Source organism: Motacilla alba, chromosome 15 (genome assembly GCF_015832195.1).
Source record: "Motacilla alba alba isolate MOTALB_02 chromosome 15, Motacilla_alba_V1.0_pri, whole genome shotgun sequence".
NCBI lineage: Eukaryota > Metazoa > Chordata > Aves > Passeriformes > Motacillidae > Motacilla > Motacilla alba.
The window spans coordinates 7254969-7270984 of record NC_052030.1 but is presented as its reverse complement, the minus strand read 5'-3'; the positions used below and the strand labels follow the sequence as shown (position 1 = coordinate 7270984).

The 16016-nt window shown below is 47.6% G+C and overlaps 1 protein-coding gene across 18 annotated transcripts in view; it reads left to right on the top strand.

The window, feature by feature from the left end:
- The window catches only part of FBRSL1 (fibrosin like 1), a 507461-nt gene that overhangs the window by 387617 nt on the left and 103828 nt on the right, over positions 1-16016 (top strand). The gene's annotated exons all lie outside the window — the stretch shown is intronic.

Here is a 16016-nt window from a genome sequence, read left to right as displayed (position 1 = left end):
CAGGTCACCCAGCAGCTCTCCCTCCATGTTGCCAGGTAGCTGCTGTCTCCACACAAGGCTCTTGTGGCTTTTTCTAAAATGGAAGTGTGACAACTCATGCATCTTTCTCTATTTTTTTCCCCTAAACACTTCATCTCCTAAATCTCTTATTCTTAATGGTGGAAGTTTTTTTCTGCAGCTGCTTGAGTAGAGTTGCAGAGGGCAGAGCTGTCCCACAGCTGGTCACCTCCCCACCCAGGAGTCTCAGCAGAGCCAGAAAGGGAGCAGATGTTTCCTAAGCAGGGATTTCATTCTGGGTATTGATATCAGGAGGTTTAGTTAAATCTTTGCCTGTACTGTAAATTCATTCATATAGGTGTAAAAAGCTAAGAACCAAAATCCATTTTTGAGTTTTCAATTTGTCTTGATTTTCAGAGCTCCTTATCTCATATTGACTTAGGTATCTAATGACCCAATTCATCAAGTAGTTTAAGCATGTCGCTAATTTTAATCAAGTGCATAATCCCACATTTAGTTAGGCACACGTGTAAGTATCTTTCTAAATGAAAAATGGGTATAAAGCCTAATTTAAGACAAATCCCTGCTTGAATGTGTTGCCTTTGTTCTTCCTGAGGAAAATGAAAGTGGGAGTATTTTTGTGAGGAGATGTTTCCAGGGCAGGTCTTCAGTGTGGAGCCAGGAACATGCAGGTGAACTCTTCCCCCAAGGGCCGTCCGTAAGGTGCGGCTGCGGCGTGTCCCGAGCTCCGCCTCGTGTGCTGACCCTCGCCTCCCTGACATCCATCCCGCTCGCCTAACAATGACAAATGGAGTTATAATATTGGTTGTTGAACCATAAGCTGTAGATAAATGTGCTTCTGAGAACCACCATTAAGTCCCTAAATGGATTATATATATTTGGTTTAGAAACCTAATATTTAATATTAGTGTACTCTCCAGCGGTTGGCTTTATTTCTCTTGATAATCTATTCCCACTCCATTTCCTTTTAGATTTCTAACCTCATTAAACCTTTCATATCGCAGTTATTTTCTGTTCTAAACAAAATTAAAGACACACCATCCCCAGGTTTTAAGAGTCTAATTTTACTCCCGAACTGGAGGAAACACAGAGATAAACATTCTTTTCAGTGATGAATTTTAAAACCGCTTTACGAGTCAGCTGAAATTGCTAACCATATTGAGGATTGTAAAAGTCGGTGAAAGGCAGCATAATAAATGATGCTTGAAATGGCATTTGTTGTATGGGAGTTCAGATGCTTACATGCTATCTTCCTCTTCTTGGTTTTGTATAAAATGTGAGGCTGTATCTCACGTCATACAGTACCTTAAGAATTTATAACATTTTGCTTCTGGTCTGATTGTCTGCAAGGAATCTCAGTTACCAGCAGGGGTTCCTTAAATTCACATGGCCAGGAGAAAGCTGTATCTGTGTAATACTCTGCTCCCAGTGTGCACATTAAACTGGTTTTTCTTGATCGAGGACACATTTCTTCCTTATCATCAGGCACTTTGGCACATTGCTTGTTCTGATATATATAAGTATTGCACTCTGCCTTACTAGACACATTAAAATTGTGTTTTACCATTCTTCTTGTTACACAATGGCTTGGCCCCTGCAGTGGCTGTTAGAAAATATGCAATATTTGTGCTGTTGAAAAGAAATATGCAGGCTGGAGGAAGCTCTAAAACATATCCTTTATTTGCTTAAATCCATTTCTCTTTCCCTTGTTTTCCTGTAAGGCCTGTAATACCTCTGCTTATTATCAAATTGCATTAATGGCATTAAATCAGCGTTAAACACTTCACAGCCTGCCTACTCCTTCTCTTTCCACTTCCACCAGAGTCCTGTGGCTGAATGATGACATCCCACCAATGTGCAACACTCCCATCACAGCTGATAGGGATCTCACAAGCACAGGATCATAGGGAAGTCTCTGTTGCAGGCCTGTTGTGTGTGGTGCAACAGCAGCTCACATAGTTCTGCTACTTCTAATTCCAGTGCCAAGACCTGTAGTCTGAATTAGTAATTAGCACTTTGCATCTTAAAAAACTTGTCTTCCCTTTGCCTTGTGGCAGGGCAGACAGTGATATTTTCCATCCCTGTTATGCAGGCAGTGGCAGGGTACCCAGGATATTATACTGTGCATCAATAGCCAGAATTACCACCAGCAGCTCCTGGCTCCCTGTCCTTTGCTCATCTGTTAGTCATAAGGTGGGAGCTAACATTTTAGGGATTTAAAATCAGAGACAGGGGGCTCTGCAATTTGCAAAGCTCTCAACATGCCACAGGAGTAGGCCTGGTGACAATAGGCATTTGTTTGACATTGAAAAAATGATAGTGAAAATTGGCTGAGCAGTTTCTGATCACTGAAGTCCCTGCTGATAGCTTTGTGCTACTCTTGTTCGAATTCACTGTAAGAAACAGCATGGTGCTAATCGCTGAGAAGTTCTGGGAGAAGGCTGGTCAGCAGGGTGCTTATATGAAGAGTGATGTGATGAAATGACAAGGAAATAGGTCTTTACCCTGACCCTTTTCCTCTCCCCTCCAATTGCATGGAGCAGTTAACGATCAGCAGAAACTTTCCTGGCAAACTGACCTGCAGGCTTACGTTTGTTTTCAAGGGTTCAGCCTCGTTGTCTTCGATAGGATGCTCTCATGTGGGACTCGGTCGTGGCTGTGTATAACGTTCCTACATTTATGTTCTCCTCTTGATTTCTTCCACCATACATAACATTGACATGAGGACAATGTCCTTGAGTGCACTGTGATGCAAGAGGATGCATTATTACCACAAGGGCATTTTGAGCCAGTTTCCACCAGGATTATTACACCCTGTGAATTCATTAGGCTTCTGCTCACCTGTTCTTGGAGCATGTGAGAGTGTTATCATCCTCCTTTCCGAGGGCAGGAGCAGGCTGCTCAGTTTTAAGCTCTAATAGCTGCTTATTTAATATGCTTTTATTTTCACCCACCCATAGCAATCATCACCTTAAAAATCACCTCCGTTATATCCATTCTGTTCTCCACTGCTGAGCAAATCAATGCACAGTCATCGACAGTCAGAGGCAGTGTGAGTGTGCGGGAATCCTGAGGAATCAATAGCACCCAGGTGCAGCAGAGAGGATTAGAGGTTTTCCCCAGGGAGAAAGGGCTGGTGATAGAGGCCCCCTGTTCTCATGACTCAGCAGCTCCGCTCCAGTTTCCCATTTCAAATACAGAGCAGCAAGCTCTAAATCTTCCATGCCTGAGTGCAGAGTGGAGAGCCCAATACAAAGTCACATTTCAGTTTGCACTGACAGATGGGAAACCGTAATAACGTCCCTCTCTCCGCGAGGAGCGATGGGTTCCCACAAGGCAGCAGAGATTCCGAGTGCCGCTGCAGAGGCTCAGCAGTGCCAGGAGCTGGATGCTCATGTGAGAATCCAACGGATGTTGCGTGGTGTCTCGCCCCAGGTGGGATAGCTGCCATCTGTTCTATAGTGATGCTGTCTCAGACTGTTTGCAAATCTTCTCCAGTACCCCAAAAGTGCTGGAGGTTGGAGAAGGCACGGGGAATGAAAGCCTTTAAGGGTTGGAATAGGTTTCAGGAGGAGATCAGGGTGGGAAAGCATGTTTCTACCCCACTGCACAAGTGGAGAAAAAGGATTTTAGATGTGGGCTTGCTACATCTCTCCAATACTGTATTTGCTCTTAGGGGTTAATATGGGGCATCTGAATCCACTATCACTCAGCAGGCAGCAGGATGAAAGAGACAGAGCCTTATGACCATAAAATAGTGATAATCCAATGCCATAATGTTAATGAGCCTCAGGTTTCCAGGCTTGCCATATGCAACCCCCCGTTGGCTTTAGCAGACACTACCATATGCATCAGATGTCCAGAATCAGGCTTTTTTTCTCATTTCCCATGTTGGAAGAGATGCCTTTCTGCAGAAAAAAAAATCTGCAAGTTTGCCTGTAGGTCAAAATAAAAAGGTTTTTCATCAAAGGAACAAGTTTCCTTCCCGTTTTGCTCACTGGTGCTTTCAGAAGCTCTTCTCATCTACGTCCGTCGTGCCAAGTCAACTCTTGGTGTTCCTGTGCAGGAGACGCTCAGCCTGCCTCGGACTGACTCTGCGAGCTGGGAGCAGATGTTGGCTCCGTGACAGGTCTGTGTCAGCAACGTGTTTTGATAAGAACAGACTATTCCCAGCTGGTTTCTGAAGAGTTTTTCTCTTTTTCTCTGTTTTCCTTCTCTCTTGCTTTGAGCCCTTCATCAGCCTCAGAGCACACATTCTGAAAAGATGTGCCCAGCTCTTTTCTTGATGTTGTTTTATTTCCTGCACATTTTGAGGCCTTTTTTAAAACATTATCTTTCACATGGTTGGGAATCCCCCAAATTCAGTTTTTCCTTTGCTAATTTCCATGGAAGAAAACTGCATTTCTTTCAGTCAAGCAAGAACATGGAGACATGCAGTCCCTGTTTAATGTGGCTCTGCCACCACAAACCAAATACAAACCCAGATTTAACACAGTTAGCTACATCCTTTCTGGGAGCTCTTGGTGCTGAGCTTTGGTATCACTAATCTGGGCAGGCTGTGGGAGATGGGCACAGCTGAGCCCAAGGAGTGTCAGTGGTGGAGAATCACGTCCAAATGGGAATGCGTTCCCTGCCTGTAGCCCAGCAGTGCTGTCAGCCAAACCATGGGTTTCTGTCAATGTGTTACTGGCCTCCAAATAAAGACTTGAAGAGGAGGAAGCTTGTGATGTCTCTCTAGATTAAATGTGGGAACCGAAGTTCACCCACCACGCTTCTTATCTTCGATCAGATTCACTGTTAGATTAGTGTCAGAAGACTGAAGACTGTTGGGATAATTTTTTATTCCACCTCCACCTTCATGCATCTGCTTACCTGGTTAATTGTGGTTGGAAAATCCTGCAATCCCTTATTTTAAATATATATGACATTTCTGTTGCCTCAACAGGGCAGGAGCGCTTGGCTGAGCCCACACTCCTAGAGGATTCCTCAGAAAGAGATCCATTTGCAGAGCCAGTAGCCAATTTCCAGGCTCATTATTGAGGAAGTGTGTGAACATGTCCTCTTTATGCTGTGAATCTATAAAACCAGGGGGAAAGTAGAACCTCTTGGAGCTCCAGACAATCCAGACCCTCTGTATTCTCTTGGGTGCCAGTGAAGCTGCACGAGCCACGCTAGCCCGAGTAAATAACTCTCCTTTTTTACCAGGAGTCTGTAAGACCTGGTTGTTCATTCAGCTACTTTCTCCTGGAGTCTCAAACTCCCTGCAGCAGTTTCTAGGTGAACAGCAGGCTTGGGGACTGTGTTGTAATGGGAGACCTCTGTTTCCCTTTTAACCGGGACTTACACCCTGCAAAACAATCAGCTCTTCCCTTTCCATTGAGAGGCAGCAGTATCTAATCAGGTTTCACTCCTTTGTTGTATCTATTGATCCTCAGCACTGTAAGATGCAAATTGCCATGCCTGACAGGATTCAGGGTGTTTTATCATCAATGGAGAGTAATTATCCTTGGCTGCACCAATATTGGATTGTTAAGCCCCAGGATAATGCACAAGGTAAAGACATTTAGAAGGCAGTCCACCTTGGGGATTTGTGTAAATGTGATGGATAGAGTGAGAGCAGGATAGCTGAATTACAGCCCCAGGGACTGACAGCTGCATGGGGCTGTAGCCTTGATAATCCTTACAGAGAAGCTGGTGCTGCAGTTGGTATTGAGACACAAAGTGTGTCTAAAGCTGTAAGTTTCCCTTTCTGTTTAATCCTTGTAATGTGTATGTGCTGAAGAAGAAAACTTATGCAAGATTTTAAATGGATTCTGTGCTCTTGTGAGAATGGCCAAACAACTTCTTCTGTTCATTTATTTATTTAACCATATTTCAAGCTTTTCAATTGAGCATATTTTAGAGGCAAAAGAGGTGTTCAGGTGCTTATTTCTTTGTCTGTGGATTCCAGTTCAATACTAAAAGCAGAATTACAATTTAATAAGTAGGAGATGCTTTTATTTTTTTTTGGAAAATATCTGGTTAACCATTGCAATATTCTGGAGCATAAAGTAGTTAAGCTGTCTTAGCTGTGGGGAGAAAATGTATGTCAACAGAGATGCCATGTTAGCTGACTAATCCTCGGCTGATAGCAGCAAACCTGAAAGTAGTCTCAGGGAAGAAAATCTCTTTTTCCAGAGTTATCCATATGAGCTGAGTCTTATACCTGTCACTTTTTTTCCTTTTTTTTTTTTTTTTTTAAACAGACCATTTCTGTAGCTGTGAAATAAATAAGAACAGAGTTATAAAGAGGAAAAGGAGTGTTGGTGCCTGAACCTGCTAAGATGAATGTTGAGGGTAGTTCCCAAAGACTTTCAGGCTTCAGGTGCAACACTAAACTCGCAAGCTGCGAGTTCTGTTAACATATTTTAATGTTTTTAGTGGCAGTTCTTTCTTGTCAAGCAACTCCTTGTGTTTGACCAAGGCCATGACTAAGATCAGCCAACTTGCTTGGCATGCAAAGCACGCTTTATTCTTGTTAAAGCTGTTAAGGATACTGCGGAGCAAATGCCAGAAACTTAAGCAAATAGTCCATGTTTTACCAGAACTGGGCCAGATTTTGCAGCTCTTTGCAGCCCTGTGCTGGCAGCCCGTGCCCTGAGCTGCCACGGAGGCGCTGGGGTTACTGTGCTCCTGTGGGATTTTTCTGACATCCTTCACAAGCGCCCCTGGCTGCTTCATTTCACACATTATCATCAAAGTGTGCAACAAGCTCCTTGCAGTGCTCCAGACCTTCAGACAAGTGAGAGAGGGGGTTTGCTCTGCAGTCAATTCAGACTGCAGCTTGGAAATAGGAGAAAATGGAGAAAGATTAAGAAAATTGTCTCACATACCTATGCCGTTTGTCATGTTTTTAAAAGGGAACGAACCTCACAGATGTTTTGATTGCCAAGTCAGAAATGCACTGCTCAGGAGGATAAAGTCCAGAGAATTCAACTTGGGGGACAGAACAGCCCCCCAAGCCGGGAGGGGGTTCTGTGAACAAAGGAAAATGATGCATAGAAGCTGATGCTCGTTGGGCTTCCCCCCCTGCCCTAGGCCGCCCAGAGCTTTTGGGATGCCCTCCAGGGAATGCTGCTGGGGGAAAGCAGCTCCTGCAGCCAGCGGCCCCATCTGCCCTGCGCTGCTGAGCTGGGCTGGCCTGGGCCACATCGCTGCAGGTGATCCTGTGCCGGCTGTGAGCACAGGAGCCCCGCAGCCGCTCGGGCAGATGCTGCGGGCGAGCAGCCTGGAGCCTCAGATCCGTAATTGGCTCCCTGCAGCGCTGCAGGCAGCTCCCACCTCACCCTGTGCTTTCCTGGGAAGCTGCAGCATCGCTCTCCCTGGCTGCCCCGGCAGCCTGGGCACGAGACAGCCGTGCCCTGAACCCCCCGAGTGTGCTGGACACGCACAGCCTGGAGCAGAAACACTGAAATCCAAATTTCAATATGTCCCTGCTGCTTCTCTGCCCGTGCTCCTCCCGTGCTGCATGGGAGCACTGGGGCTTCTGCAGGCTGGCCAATTTCTGGAAATGTCAGCGTATGTAGGGCAGTATCTTTGGGGAATTTTGTTGCATGCTCCCTCTTCCCCATAATCCCTCCTTTTCTTCCCCAGAAGCATCTCAAAGCTGTGCAGTTCTGCAATTGAAATGTGCCACGGCTCATAGAGTTCCTTGGGATGCAGAGAGCAGGTTTGTGACCAGCTGACAGGGCTCACCACTGTACTCGTGGGGGGGACTCACAAGCAGAGCCATATTGTAGCTTTTAAAGATGAACTGGTGCTAAAATTCCAAACACCCCAATCCTGGAGTTTGGGGAACTCAAGATCTAGACCCCCATTTTGTAGCAGGGCCTGAATCTGACTTAGACCAAGCCAGAAATCGTGTGAGCTGAGAGGTCTGGCCCTCAGAAGGGGGAAGGTGCTGGTGCAGAACCAGAGCTGAGACCTTTTCTGCTGCATGGCATCGTGCCACAGCACAAAGCCTGCAGAATCCCGTAGTCAGTACAGATATTTTAGGTGAAGTATATGTGAGTGGAGGATCAATACCATATGGCATGCGTGTTAAAATAAAAACATGCGTACACTCAGGGCTGGATTTGCTGTATTCCACACGAAAGTAGGGGTTTTTTATTGGGAAAATGGTTAGATTTGATGGCGGTATGTAATTAGTAGTTTGCCAGCAATAATTACAGGGCTGTGCTCCAGAATAAATTATGTAGCATTCCTGTGCATATAATATGGTATACCACAAAATAGGAGTTGGAAAATTGCAACATTGCTGGATCATCATATATCTGACATGTTGAAGGGGTTTTTTTTGCTCTGATAGTTTATGAAAAATAGTAAGTATGGTGCACTGTGAACCAAAAGGCTTGCTTTGTTAAATTAACCACAATTGCAACCACAAATTATGGCTTCACAAACTATAGATTTAAGACTGGCTTTTCATAAATAGAGCTTCTTTGTGTTACAACAAAACATACATGAAAGAATGGAGCTGTACAGTGATGCCAAAGTAGCACTTTCAAAATCATCAGCCCATTCAAGCCTTTGGAATACAATCATAATATTTGTTTAAAGTTTAATATACAGAAAGGAAATTCATAGAAATCCCATAAGCTTAACACAGTTCTAGTGTAATTTCAGTATGCCTTAATGAAATAATAGCAAGATAGCAACCTTGAAAGGTAAGTTTGTATTAATTTGAAAGTTTGTGTACATTTGAAAGTTTCACTTACACGAGTGAATAATTTGACACTAAGTGACTGAGCCAAGTTTCTGCAGAATGAAACAGGATAGAAAAATCCTTCTGTGTTTTTTACACATAACATGTCCATATATGCTAAGGACCCAAATCTTTCCAAGTAGAGCCAGTTATGCCAGTTTCCACCAAAGGTGAATGTGCCCAAGAAAGAGTTTTCTCCAATACAGGATGATAGCTGTAGATTTCTCCAAGTTTTAAAATATCCTACAGATTATTGGCATGCTCATCCCAATTTTGAAAGGCATACTTTTGGCAGCAGCCAACTGAGGAGGGCCATGTGTTAACATCCTGGTTTAGCAATATGTATTCCCACATGCTAAGCTCTCGTACAAATGTAGTTTTTATTGCTGTTGACTTCAAACAAAGATGCTTTGACATCTAAAGTTGTATATGTTACAGATGCGATGCCTAACCATACTCATGCTGTGTATTTTAGGATGAGCTGGCTGAGCTCCCAATTATCCAATGGAGTATAAACACTCCTAGGATACAGGGCCCCATAGGGAGAGTCGCTTCCCTGTGTTCTGCTGTGTTGTACTGCACTGCAACATCTTGCCGTGTCTGACGTGTTGTACTCCAGCTCATTTGCACATTGTTGCTTAACACAATGTATAAATAACATATAGGAGCAGGCAACATCTCTTGTAGTCTGCCTTGGAACGTGGAACAAGCACTGTCAAGGATAGCTTGAGTTGCTCCCAACTCCACAGGGTAGCAGGCTCTCCCTTACTTTCCCATTCCATGTTCTCTCATCCTCACACTAACAGTGAGAAGGAGGATAATAATCCAGTTTGGAAACATTTCTAAGGGGAAAAAAAAAAAAAGGTGTTATTTATTGACCAAAATCTTTTGTGCTAAGCAGTTTAAGGCTTGCCATTTTGAAATGGTGGTTGGTGGTTGACTGTTCCTTTGCATCAATAGCTCTCTGGAAAAAATCCTCTAAAAGTTGAGTAAATAATTATTCCCCTTCCATCACCATATCCTCAGCAGGAAGCCAGAGTTCTGCTTTACTTCTGCACCCATCTTTACAAGTAACCTGAGCCCAGGAAGGGCTGGCTGGAGCTGTCTTCTTCTGTCCTTGTGAAAGCTCCAGGTTTTGTCCTAGCTGCTGTAACAGCTGTGTTGGGTCTCCGACGCAGTTAAGGGACGACTCATCCACTACCTGTTCTGTTTAGACTCTCCCAGCAGTAGAAATCCTGCCACTCCTTTCATTTGCATCCAGGAGGTAGCTGAGCTGGCACTTTTGAGGTGTGGAAGCACCCCCAATCTCTCAGGAGCATCCCTTGGGGATGGTTTGCCAGGAGGGAGGTCTGTGAGGGCTGACAGATCCATGGGGAGATGGGGAACCCCGGGGGCTGCACCACGCTTGGCAAGAGTCCAAAAAAATACAAGTCTCACCCGTCTCCTTGTGGTTTTGTTCTTCAAAGGTAACTGGATTTGCACATAAGGTTTTCACTCCTGCGGCTGGCAGTGTGTGTACAGGAGCTCTTGTAATAATAATTAGCTGTAAATATTTTGCATCTAATTCTGAAAGGTTACTTCAAAGAAACATTTTGTCTTATCGCTCAGGATCTTTTCTGATGTCGAAATACACATTCATGAGTGAAACACTGCAATTACAAGGATGTTTAGAGAATCACAAAGGTATTTATTCTTGTCCTGGCTAGTTTATAGTAGCAAAAATTGCAAGTGGAAAGGCTAAGAAAATGGATTCTAAAAACAAACGTGTAATTGTTTTGTTGAGAGTTAGAGTCAACAGTGTTTATTCATGAGGCTTAGCTGCCCCAGGCGAGAGCAATCAGACTGGAGGTACCACCTCCCGTATCCTTGTTCTCTTTAATTGGAGCCATAGCCTTGGATGCCCCGAGGCGAAGGGCCGTCTCTAAATGTATTCTGTTCGGTTTATGAACATTTGAAAGTGCAGTGGAAAAAAAACATTCTTTTGTTTAGACAGTTTCAGACTTCCCCTCCCTTTTCTGTTCAGCAAGTGAAAATTGTATGTCAAAATTAAGCTCTTGAGCAGTTATAGGTTTTGCATGTAATGTGATCCTCCAATGGCTAAATAGTTTTGCAGTGTTGTTGGGCCTGGGAGCAGAGCTGAGTGTCGCCAGCAGGCTCTGGGATGGATGGATGGATGGATGGATGGATGGATGGATGGATGGATGGATGGATGGATGGAGAGCTGCAGTCCTGCTCCGGTGCTGGCTGCACAGCCCTGGCACTCCTCAGCCCCACGGCACTCCCTTGCCCCGCACACACCAGCTTTAAGGCAAATCAGAGCATATTTTAACAGTTGCACTGCAAATTCCTATGTAACTTCACTTCTGCTGTAGGCCCTGTGAAGGTAAAAGCAGAGCCTCAGCCTGGGAGCAGGCTCAATAACAGATTCAATAAAACTCCTCTCCAGGTGCCTCCCAGCAGAAGCCCAGGTGGGGACACACGAGGCGGCAGCATGTTATTGAATCTCGCCCGGAGTTTATCCAAGCTCTTCCTGAGTGTTTTTCTACTCTCTCTACTGTATAATCCTGATTTCCTCATGATATCTTTATGCAACACAATGGTTGAGTGCTTTCTCTGTCTGTTGTCAGCACTGCGAGTATCAAACTGCTTGAAGCTTTTAGCTCCAAAATAAGAAGTGTGCTCTGTCTTGGGGTGAGAGTCTTCCGTGCTCTCTTCAAGCATCGGTCTGGTCTGATGGATCCTGTCTCGAGGGAGAGCTCTCCACTTGAGACAGATATGCTGGTGGAGTGGATGGCTGTGATCCTGCAGCCTTGAGTCAGGCCTGAGTGAAAACAATAGCCCCAGCCTATCTCATCTCATCTCATCTCTGAGAACAATCCTGCTGGCCCCACACCCTGGCGTCCCAGCACTCAGCACTAGCTCGGTGTGGAGTCCCTCGTGAGGTCTGCTCATGCTGTGTGTAAGGTGTTGGTGGTCAGATAGCATCTTGAAAAGATGAGAAAACAAGAATACACCCCATCTCAGCGTGGCTTTCACATTGCCCCAGCTCGGTGCCTGGCCGTGGTGCTCTGAGAGTTCAAGCAAGTAACACCCAATGTTGTCATCGTGGTTTGCACATTCGAGGGCTGAACCGAGAACACAAAATGAGCATCTGATACTGCACTCTGTGTGCACTTAGCCACCAATCCCCACCTTTCTGGAAGGGTGTTATATGGTTTCTCCTGCCATTGATGCTACTTTAGATTAATTCTGTGCTGCTTCAAACCACCTTTGTTCCCCATTGTGTTCTACTGCAGTCAGAAGCAGGCAAGAAGGGAAAGGGATGATGTGGCAGGTGACTGATGGGATGAGTCCTTGGCTCCAGGAACACTTGTCCTTCACTGGTGGTGACTCACTGCCAGTTCCTCTGTAGGTCCATGCAAATAGAGATTTGGAGCTCTTCAGTGCCCTTTCAAGGGAATGGCCTTTCATTTCCCACATCTTCTTAAAGCAGTGTTACTGAGTGGTTTACCAGATATCCCAGATTTTCCAGGCTATCACTCCAGTTCACTGCAGCAAATAACAAGGCTTAAAAAGGCACCTGTTTATTTAGTTATTTCATACAAATGGCAAGGCTTAAGTCCTGTCCCTGAATGGTATCAATTCTAGTAAGAAGTATGTCATAGCCCTGGAGACTTTATGTAAATAATCACAGCTTTCTGGAGTGCAGTTTTCAGATTTGAGTTATTAGATTTAAACTTCTGGTCTTCTTAGCAAAACACCTTTCCTTCCATCCTGTTTCCTTGCCCCTGATCCAAGGTTGAACTGTCTAGAGGATGGCATAATATTTGCTGCATATTTGCCTTGACAAATGGCTAATTCCCACTCGGATCCATGGGGGTTTGCTGTGCACCAGGGACAGCAGGCTCCTTGGTTTCCTTGCTGAGAATATTTGTTTAAATGCAGCAAGTCCTTTCTCCAATGTTGTCTTTGCAGAATGTGGAGGGGTGAGCCTTTTGATGTTTGTATTTACAGTGTTTTCACATCTGGATGTCATTTGTGACACAGGGTCTCCTCCTTTTTCTGTCCCTGTGTCTTCCTGTAAAATACATTTTGAACATACAAGCTCATGTGGCTTTAATGTGTGGTAGTTGGCCAATGCATTTAGCAGGCCTGTAGTAGGCCAATAAAGAGGTACCTTGGGTCATGCTGTGCGCTCTTGTAAATTTATCCCGAATTAACCCTGATTGGCATCCAGCTCCCCTGCTGTAAAGATACAGATGTGCATGCTCTCCAACATCTGCTGCTTTGCGAGGAGCTGTGCCATAAATCCACAACCCCCTTGTGACCTGCCGTCTGGGCTGGGGGTTTGGGGATGCTCGTGCTCCCCGGTCGGGGTGGGTAGCTGCTGGAGGCAGGTGGCAGCTCCATCCTTGCATTTTCACATGAAAATCCTGTTGGTGTTGCAAGAGGGTGTTCTTCTCCCTGAGCAACACCGAGGTACAGCCTCCAGTGTGGATCCTTCTTGTGGCTCCCTGTTTCACGCAAGTGGTTTGAATATCCTCGTCCAACAGGTTTCTTTGGGGCTCGTATTAATTCAGCATCATCTTTTAAAATGCAAACTTGGGCATGGCAGAGCAGGCTCCTTCTGCTGCCTTCACTTGCAGAGGAGAGCCGGGGAATGAGATCAGTCAGAGCAGCCAGAGCGTCGCTGCAGTCCTGCAGCCAGCCAGGATGCAAAGGGAAAAACATTCCCATCAATTTCTAAATGTCAGCTGAGATCCCCTGGAAATTATTTATTGCGTCTGCTGTCGTATTTAATGATTTAACAATATACTAATAATCATAATATATTAACTTTGTGTAGTGATATACCAATCAATATAAAATAATGAACACATCTAATGGATTTAATAGTATACAGATGTTTACCGCCTTTCTCCCTGAAGATTTTCAGATAATTTCTGCAGGCCAGCTGAAGACCAAGCTCGGGCAGCTCCTTTCCCCTACCCCAAAGGCAGTCTCAGTGCTGGGGCCATTTGGGGACACCCCAAAATCCTGCTGAGCGAGGGCCAGCAGTGCAGAGCGGGGTGTTGGGGTGTGGAACAGGCTGTGGGGGTGCAGGCTGAGTGAACACGGGCGGTGCTGGAGGCTCGTGGGAGTGACACCCCCATCCCACACGGGGAGAGGAGGGCAGGGGCTGGCCCCGTCCCCATGAATCACGTTTACTGCAGCAGGTGCTAACCAGGCATGTCAGGCAGCGGGGATTGTCGGCCCTGTGGCCATTGATTAACCATTTATTAAAGCACCTGTGAATCACGGCAATAGTAATTATATTTTAAATATACCTACTAACAACTGTTTTGCAATGGGGAAGGTTAATCACGATTAAATATTTCCTTTGCTTTTCTCTTCTCCCTTTGCCCGGAACCAGATCCCCTGGGGGTCCAGATGCATCTCAGGGACACAGGAGGCTGCAACTAACATGGAAAATAGAGGGAAAGGAGCCCAACCTCAGCCCATCCACAGGCTGGTAGGGGGAGGGAGTGTGCGCACACACGCGCACCAGGGATGCACACACCCGGGCATTCGGAGAGCACTGACATGCTTCATCCACCCTTCGACCGTGTGCACACAGGCAGAAACCTCACACACCATGCACACACCTGGACAGCGGCTGTGCACACACACACACACACACACACGCCGTGCACATGCTGGCTGTGCACGCAGACACGGCACACGCACTGCACGGAGCCGCAGACCATGGACACACACAGACACAGACTGCACACACACGGACAGACTGCACACACGGACACAGACTGCATACATGGACACAGACTGCACACACAGACACAGACTGCACACAGAGAGACTGCACACACACGGACACAGACTGCACACACACGGACAGACTGCACACACGGACACACACTGCACACACGGACACACACTGCACACACACGGACAGACTGCACACACGGACACAGACTGCACACACACGGACACAGACTGCACACACACGGACAGACTGCACACACGGACACAGACTGCACACACGGACACACACTGCACACACACGGACAGACTGCACACACGGACACACACTGCACACACACAGACAGACTGCACACGGACACAGACTGCACACATACGGACACAGACTGTGCACGCATACAGTGCACACAAGGACAGTGCACACACAGATCGCATACACGGCTCACGCACACCTGCCACGCAGACACACCCCGTGCACCGGGATGTGGGCCGCGTCCGCACGGCCCCTGCACACCTGTGCACGTGTGCGCGCCCAGACAGCCACAGGGCGCGGGGCGGGCGCCGCTGCTCCCGCGCACGGTCGCTGCCGTTCACGCACCCGCGCTGAACTCGGGCTCCCTCTCGCACCTCCGGCGTCCCCCGCCCGCGCGCTCCCGCGGCGCGCGCCCCGCGCCCGCTGCCCCGACGGCGTTTCCCGCGCGCCCCCGCGGCGGGGCGGGGCCGGGGCGCGGCGGGCGCGCGCGCGGGCGCGGCGCGGGGCCGCGCGTCTCGCGGGCGGATTGGCCCCGCGGCGCGGGCGGGCGGGCGCGGGGCGGGGCGCGGCGGCCGCGGCCGCGCGGAGCAGTCGCGCCGCGGAGCGCCCGGGGAGCGGCACCGCCGCCGCGGAGCGGAGCGGGCTCGGCGCGGTGCCTCCCCGTCCATGCTTGGGAATAATGGCTACCGAGGCGTGAACCACGAAAAGAAAGAGAGAAAGAAAGAAAGAAAGAAACCCGCCGCCGGGGGAAGCCCCTGGATGGGGCCGGGCTGGCGCTGCCTGCGGAGCTGAGCGTTCCCGTGCTCCCTTCCTCGGATGCCGGCCGGAGCCGCCGTCTGGGTCGCTTGCTTTTTCCTTTTTTCTTTATTTTTTTTTTCTGTTTTTCTTGCCTTTTTTTTTGGTGCGTCTGAGGGCTTTTCACCCCTTCGTGTGTTTTTGGCCCCGCGGGTGATGGACCCGTAGCGCCGTCTGCGCGGCGGCTCCGGAGCTGAGCGGGCGCGGGGGCGCAAACTTTGAGCCCCGTGTTCGACCGGGGGGAGAGAGAAAAAAAAAAAACAAACAAGGGGGGAAAAATAAAAAGAAGAAAAAAAAGCGAGGAGACGCTGTGCCTGCAGCCCCAGGAAGAGCGGAGGGAAGGAGCGAGCGGCGGAGGACCGCGGCGGGAGGAGGAGGCGGGGGCCGGCGGGACCCCCGGGGCACCTCCGGGCCGGGAGCCGCGTTGTGCTGCTGCGGGGGGGCCCC